Source organism: Diplotaxodon limnothrissa, linkage group LG16, assembly GCF_057381915.1.
Source record: "Diplotaxodon limnothrissa isolate DT_005_m linkage group LG16, D_limnothrissa_male_GT1.1, whole genome shotgun sequence".
Taxonomy (NCBI): Eukaryota; Metazoa; Chordata; class Actinopteri; order Cichliformes; family Cichlidae; genus Diplotaxodon; species Diplotaxodon limnothrissa.
In genome coordinates this window covers 39,734,618-39,742,622 of record NC_140611.1, presented here as the reverse complement: position 1 = coordinate 39,742,622, position 8,005 = coordinate 39,734,618, and the positions used below count along the sequence as shown (strand labels likewise).

Here is an 8,005-nt window from a genome sequence, read left to right as displayed (position 1 = left end):
TAAATTCCAAAACTTATATTTTCCACTTTCCCCGTGTTTATTCTAACCAAATGCCCCAGAATAACAGCAATATCTCGAACATATCAAAAATCGGAACAAAGTAGGAAGGCAGAGTATTCATAATAAATTCTTCCTCCTAGCGTTTTTCCCGCTCGGTTGCAGGGTCCGCTTTTCTGCAAAGTCGTCTCCACTTGGGTCGGTCAAGGGCGTCGGTCAGATCGGCTTCGATCTTCTTCACGTCGTCCTTGATTCGGTCCATCCATCTCCGCTTTGGTCTGCCTCTAGGTCGACGTCCTTGGGGGCTGAGCCGCAGTGCTGTTCTCACCACTGAGTTCTCATCGCTCCGTACCACATGTCCGTACCACCGCAGCCTCGCTTCTTGCATCTTATCTGTGATTGGCGCGATGCCCATCCTCTTTCTAACGTCGGTGTTCATGACGTGGTCCCATCGTGTCAGGCCTAGGCACCATCGCAGCATCCGCATTTCCATCGTGTGAAGGGCTTGTTCGTGCTTTGCGGTGGCTGGCCAGCACTCGGATCCATAGAGGGCGACGGGGCGCACTACACTCTTGTAGATCTTTGACTTGAGGCGATTGGGCATTCTTTGGTCACACAGGACGCCGGTGACTTGGCGCCATTTCATCCACGCTGCGTTGATCCTGGCTCGTACATCTAGTAGGATATCGCCGTCATTGCTGATCATCGATCCGAGGTATTTGAAATGAGGTACTTTCGCCAGATCTTCTCCATCGACGCTGATCGTGCCGTCGGTCTGGGGGCCAGCCTCTAAGTATTCGGTCTTGTTGGTGTTGAGCCTCAGGCCGAAGTCAGCTAGGCGAGTCTTCCACTGCTGCGTTTGGTATTGCAGTTCTATTCGCGATTCATCGGCCAGGAAGACATCGTCGGCGTAGAGAAGTGTCCAGGGATGGGGTGACTGGAGATCTGCCGTCGCAGTGTCCATGCAAAGGATGAAGAGCAGCGGGGAGAGTGCCGAGCCTTGGTGGACGCCCACATTGATGTTAAAGGGCGGCGATGTTCCCACTGGGTTTCTGACCACGCTGGTGACTTGTCGGTAGAGGAGCTTTGTCCAGTTGACGTAGGCTTCAGGAACTCCATGTGATCGCAGGGAGTGCCAGATGAGGTCGTGTGGGACACGGTCAAACGCCTTTTCCAAGTCGAGGAAGGCCATGTGGATGGTCTTGGACTTCTCTCGGTGCTTCTCCAAAAGCAGGCGGGCAGCATGGATGGCGTCCGTCGTGCCACGCCCCCTGATGAAGCCACATTGGTTGGGCGTTAAGTTGACGATTTCTCGCATCCTGGCGTCGATGATCCGTTCGAAAACCTTCATAGTATGGCTTAGGAGTCGGATCGGGCGGTAGTTGGAGCATTCAGCCACATCGCCTTTCCCTTTCCAGATGGGCACCGTTATGCTGGTTATGCACCGTTTAATAAATTAAATCAAGATTATTATACCTTCCGGCCTTTTATGAATATGGCCCAATTAGTTACTTGACTTCTCCCCAACACCGACGTATAACAATGTCCCTTGAGTTCAAACAATCGCACATGTGAAGTCCGCAGCTGGACTGGCCATCGGGCATACCGGGCATTAGCCCGGTGGGCCGCTGGTGATTTTTTGTTTTTATGGGCCGATCGATTTTTTTTTTTGGGAAGGGTATAAATAATGAAAGGTGTTGGATTGGCCAATTGGTCATGATCGACTCTGGGCTGGACCAATTACAGCCGAGGAGGTCGGATGCACCCTCCCCCTTGTTTAGCAATCTTATAGACAAACTAAAGAAAATGGAGAACAAAAAAAGGAAAGAAGGTGCAGAAAAAATTAGGGCCAAAAAGAAACTTCAGGCAGACGCTGCCAAATGTGTAAAAATAACTGAAGTGTTTGGCGGTAGCTATGGCATAGCTTCCACAGATTTAGCAACATCAGCAAGTGGTGGAGGCCAGCAGGTGGATAAGGGAAAGGGGAGGCAAGAGGAGGAGAGACGCGAGGCGGCCGCCGGTCATAGTGGCGGAGGAACTGAACTTCAGGTAAGAAGTTATGACCTGCTGTCTGTGTCAGATATAAACCAAGTTTAGTTGGAGTTTGTTTTCGTTGTGCTGACTTTTTACAGTCGCTTAGAATAACTGGTACTGCGTACTAGCTAGCATGACGGAGCTTATATACTGCTGGGCGGGTGCTATGAAGTTACTGATAGTACATTTTATTTTATGCTTAAGGTTAGTTTCTCAAACTCCTCAAAATCTTAACAAATTGTGCCAATCCTTACATGTTGCACCAGGCTGATTTATCATCTAAAGTGGAGAAGTCTGTGACAGGAGACAGAAGAGCAGCAGAGAGAGATGGAGAGATGACTTTATGTCATCCATGAGGGATGCATTTGACATATGTTTCACATATTATAGCCCAACAAGTTACTCATAGCAATTTAAATACGAGCAATCAGTTTTTGGCACAACGCCGGCTATTGCAGTTAATAATACAACAGCTTCTTGACATTTTTTGGGTTTCTTATTATCGCTGTGTAACTGAGTTCAATTGAAAGCCTGCGTGCGCTAGTACCTCTTGCCACAAGTTCCCAGAATCCTTTGCGGTTTTACCCCTGAATGACGTCACATTTTTGGTGGGCCGGTCTCTAGTCAAAATGCCGATTTTTTGTCCCAGTCCAGCCCTGGTGAAGTCCAACTTATCTCTTCTCACTCGCCTGTACCTCTCACGGCCGTAGTAAGTCTTTTTTGATAAAGTCTATTGCAGCCACTGGGTCGGTGAAACGATTGTCCTGTCCCGTAGGTGAAGTGATGCGGAGAACAGCTGGAAACAAAAGTCCAAACTTAACGCGAGCGCAGCCTCGGAGCAAACGTTTAGCCTCCATAAAAGCAGCTCGTTTCTTTGCCACCATTGCTGTAAAATCAGGAAAAATGCTTATCTTCATGTCCTGCAGCAGCAACGGCTGCGACTTGGCGGCCCTCTGGAAAACCTCTTCCTTCTCTTGACAATAGTGAAACTTCACCACGATCGCCCTGGGGGAGTTTCCCTGTTGACCCAAGCTTCGATGAGCGCGGTCCAGCATCGGAGTAAAATCGAGGCCCAGTATGTCTTTCAGCATTGTAGCAATAACTGCCGTGGGTTTCCCGGTGTTTTCAAAGCCCTCCTTCACCCCTACAATGCGTGCATTGCACCGGCGTTGTCGCCCCTCGATGTCGTCCAACTTGCTGGTCCGATTTCAGCTTGCTAACCTCGTTTTCCAACTCCACTGTCCGGTCTGAATAAGTATTCAAACCAAACTCTACACTTTCCAAACGGGTGTCTTGCTTCTCCAGATCTTCTTTGATTGTGTCTATTTTATCATTTAAATCTTTCGTGCTTGAATCGATACGGTCCAATATCCTCTTTTCAGAGCTAGCAATAGCTCTCATAATCTCACTCATGTCATGGGATGGTGCCTCCGGTCTGTCCTCAGCATGGTCCGAGGCTTTTGCGGCCTGCTCTTTCCCCGATCTAGTTTTGCTCATATTTCGTACAACGGAGCTTTGAAGATGTAAAAAGTGCCTCAGAGCAGCACACGGGCGTGTTATCGTACTATTATTAAAAGTTCATTAGTTTTGGAGCAATGAAATTATGAAAAAAGTTAGTCCATTGAGGAGCCCTGTACAACACGTCTTCACATGGCTACCAGACACACCCTCTCCCCCTCATGGTTGCTTCTTTTGCAGGATGTGGAGCAAAAGATGGCAGTTCCTTAATCTTAAAGTCGGTATGGTTTACTGAAGATACATAAACAGGGTGCACCTTTAAGACCGATTGTCTGCATGATCAACTCGGTCACCTATAACATCTCCAAGTTTCTGGCTTCGATCCTCAACCCGCTGGTGGGCAGCTCTGAAAACCACATCCAGAACACCCTGGATTTTGTTGAGAAGGAGGCAGATGAAACCATGGTCTCGTACGACGTTACATCTCTCTTCACTTGCATCCCAGTCACGGAAGCGTTGGAGGTAGTCCGTAAGAGATTACAGGATGACACCAACCTCAGCAACAGGACCACTCTCAGCATCGACCAAGTGTGTTTGAACTGTGTCTTCATTCCACCTACTTCACATACAAGAGTCAGTGCTACAGGCAGAAACATGGGTGCCATGGGCTCCCAGTTTCACCCATCGAGGCCAATTTGTACATGGAAGAAGTGGAAAAGAGGGCTTTGCTATCCTACCCTGGAACACCACCAAGCCATTGGTTCAGGTATGTGGATGACACCTGGGTGAAAATCAAAGATCAGGATGTACCACATTTCACGGATCACATTAACTCGGTGGACCGACACATCAAATTCACCAGGGAGGATATGAACAGTGGCAGGTTAGCCTTCTTAGACTGTGAGATTTCCATCAGTAATGGGGGACATCTAAAAGCTGACGTGTACCGTAAACCTGCACATACAGATCAGTATCTAAGGTTTGACTCTCATCATCCACTGGAGCACAAACTGGGCGTCATCAGGACGCTACAACACAGAGCGAACACCATCCCCACTGACACAGCAGCCAGGGAGGCAGAAGAACATCAAGAAGGCCCTGAGTAACTGTGGTTATCCCAGCTGGACTTTTGTCAAAGAAAGCTCCAGCCGATCCAGGAGAGAAGGACAACCGCTGCCCAAGCAAAAACCTGTAGTGATCCCGTACGTGTCAGGAGTATCGGAGCAGCTGAGACACATTTTTTCTAAACACCAGGTCTCTGTGGCTTTTAAACCCCAAAACACGCTGCGCCAAAAACTGGTCCACCCCAAGGATCGGGTCCCCTGACACACACAGAGTAACAGAGTGTACGCTGGTAAGTGCAGGAGGATTGGCAGGATTTATACATCGGGGAATTTAAACAACCTCTGGCTAAGTGGACGGCACAACCCAGAAGAGCTACCTCGTCAGGCCAGGACTCTGCAGTCTATTCACACCTACAGGCCAGTGGACACTCTTTCAATGATGAGGATGTAACATCCTGGACAGGGAGGAACGCTGGTTTCAGGGCGGAGTCAAGGAGGCCATTTACGAGAAAAGGGAAAGACCATCTCTGAATTTAGGAGGGGCCTAAGGGTACATCTGTCACCATCTTACATGCTGTGATTGCAGCCATTCCCCAACTCTCTGTGAATGGGACTCATTTGCATAATTATGATTAAGGAACTGACCTCCCAGCCCATTGTTCCTTCAGTGGGCTGGTTTCAGTCATTATGCAAATGTACTGTTGATAAGATTGAGACCTGCAGTCAGCTGAGACTGAAGACGTCACCTGGATGAGTGAGAAAATGTTTCTCCCACTGAAAACGTCCAGATGAACAGAATCAACTTTTGGAGATTTACTTACTTGGCTGATTGAGCATCAAGACGTTTCATCATGACAACTCTAAACCAATACAATCCTTTTGCTCCACCTCTCGTCATTCCCCACGGAGCTTTGACAGGACTGCTGACCACAGTGTTTTAGCCGGTCTGCCCAGGGCGGCTAACACTGTTGTTCAGTCTGACACCACCGATGTCATTCAAGGCTATCCATATCTCGCCTTTATACCTCATTGACCTGGTTCAGATCACCATCCCTTCCCCCCAGCTAGCCACCGTGGGGCGCAGGGCTTTCTGCTGCTCTGCCCCCCGTCTTTGGAACTCTCTTCCTTCTGAGATAAGAAACATCACTTCCCTCCCACTTTTTAAGTCCAGACTCAAAACTCACCTGTTCACATTAGTCTATTCCACATGCATTTTCCATCCTGCTACTTTCATTTATTTGCTCAACGTTTTATCCTTATTATTTTGTAAATTGTTATGTTTGTTGTTGTTATTGATTGTGTACAGTGTCCTTGAGTGTTTTGAAAGGCGATTTATTAAATAAATTGTATTATTATTATTATCATTATTATTAGAAGAGATGTAAGATTTGTTTGATATGCAAGTACAAAACTCTTTGTCCAGCATCATATTTCCCAAATCCGTCCAGCGGGACAGATCGGAGTCTTTGTCGGACCAACTCTGGCCCCGAACCTAATGTTTGACATCCCTGATCATAACGTTTGTTTTTCAGCAGCATCAAAGCACAGGGCAAACTTCATAACGCTGATACGTTTTTCTTCATTGTAAATGCTTACAGACACAAACTCACTCACTGCACACTTTAACACACAGACACACACACATGCACAAACACACACACAGCAAAATGACCTGATCCAGAAGAAAAGACTGTCAGAACTCTTTTTGCCTCCTATTATTGTCAGAAAGCTTTCAGGAAGGCTGTACAGAAGCATGACGGACCCGACCACAGCCGCCCTCCTCTGGGGAACAGGAACCTGCCGGCCACTACCTGCTCCCACTGGAGGAGTGGGTATGGGTGCACAGGTAGGCAGTGTCGATGCAGGCCTCACCGTAGAGACCGGCCACTTCCATGGGGAGCTGACAGACTTTCTATTAGCTGCATCCGGTGCTTAGACCGGTCCTGCAGCTGGTCCCACTGGCTGGCCCCGTGTTGGTTCCACCACGCCACACTCCTGGCTATCAGCACCACTGTAGATGCATGTTGGACCCAACCACATTGTAACACATTCAGAATACATGTCTTTATTTCCAGTTGCTGTACACTCCAACGCACTTGGCTGCAGCCTTGCAGCTGCCAGCCACACATCAACAACAACAACACCAGGACCCAGTACAGTCCCTCGGGAAAGACCAAAGAGCTGTCATGTTATTTTGTCTTATTCAAATAAAACATACACTAAAATTAGAGACTGTTCGTTTCTTTGGAAGTGAACAAACTTACAAATTTAGCAGGAGGAAGTGAATTTTTCCCTCACTGTAATATCTGAATTCCCCCTCGCTCTGAGTTCACGAACTCCTTAAAGCATCGTTTTCCACACTGAGCTCAGTTTTAATTTCTCTGCTCCATCACCAAGCAACACTGACCAACCACAGTCCAGTTAACCAGTTAGACCCTGGCTTTGGTTCAGTCTGATGACACGGTGCCCCCCTCCCCAACCCGTGCTGAACCCGTCTTCTCATTCTAGAGACAGAAGCCTTCAAACTGCTACAAGGCAAACAAGTCACCTCAGACTGACTTAAACATGCAGAGAATAAGGCACCTTTTCTTTTTTAAATTAAACGCACAAAGTTGACGTACCAGTCTGTTCACATTGTTTGCATGAAGGAGTGGCTGCAACACTTCCTCTTATAGGGAGCGACTGAAACAGAAGCACAGCAGTTTCTACACTGTGTGATTAACTCGTGCAGTTCATGTAAACTTGAATTTAAGAACAACAGAAAATATTCGAGGAGCTACGTCAGCTTTACCCATCAAAGAGGACAGACTTACTGCAGCAGGTAGGCAGAGTCCTTCTTGTTCTTGCTCTTTAACAGCTTGTACTACAGACGGTTGGAGGAACAGCAAACTTTTATTAATCCAGAGTTTTGTCTCTCAGATTTTTATTTACAAAAGAAAGAACTTCAAGTCAGGCAGTAATAGAGCAACAAAACGTTGACAGGAAACCCACAGAAGGAGCATTACCACCAACCTGGCATCCCAACACACACACACACACACACACACACACACACACACACACACACACACACACACCCCTAAGCTGCTTTTTCAGTGATTTAGTTATTGAACCTTAAAGATCTAAAGTATTCTTTGACATTTTCAAGTGAAAAAAATAATCTGTTGGTGAAATCTGACAAATGTAATTACGGGTTAATAACAGCCTTATAACAACACCTACACCTCTTTCAGAGCGCTGACAGGTTTAATGAAAGAGAAATGAAGCAGATCAGAGTCGACATCTGTCTCGTAGCTGGAGATGGTGTCTGACCACAAAATCCCAGCAGTCGAAGTTTTGCATCAGGCCCGCCCTGAGAGGGCGGAGCAAGCGTGACGTAAACGCAGTGGCAGAAACATCGTAGGCATCAGGTGTGGCCAGGCAGGCAGCCGTGTTGAGACAAACCAGTGGGT

General features: G+C 47.4%; 1 pseudogene; it reads left to right on the top strand.

The window, feature by feature from the left end:
• The first annotated feature begins 3,068 nt into the window (after positions 1–3,068).
• On the top strand, positions 3,069–5,101 carry LOC146616689 (uncharacterized; annotated as a pseudogene).
• The last annotated feature ends 2,904 nt before the right edge of the window (positions 5,102–8,005 follow it).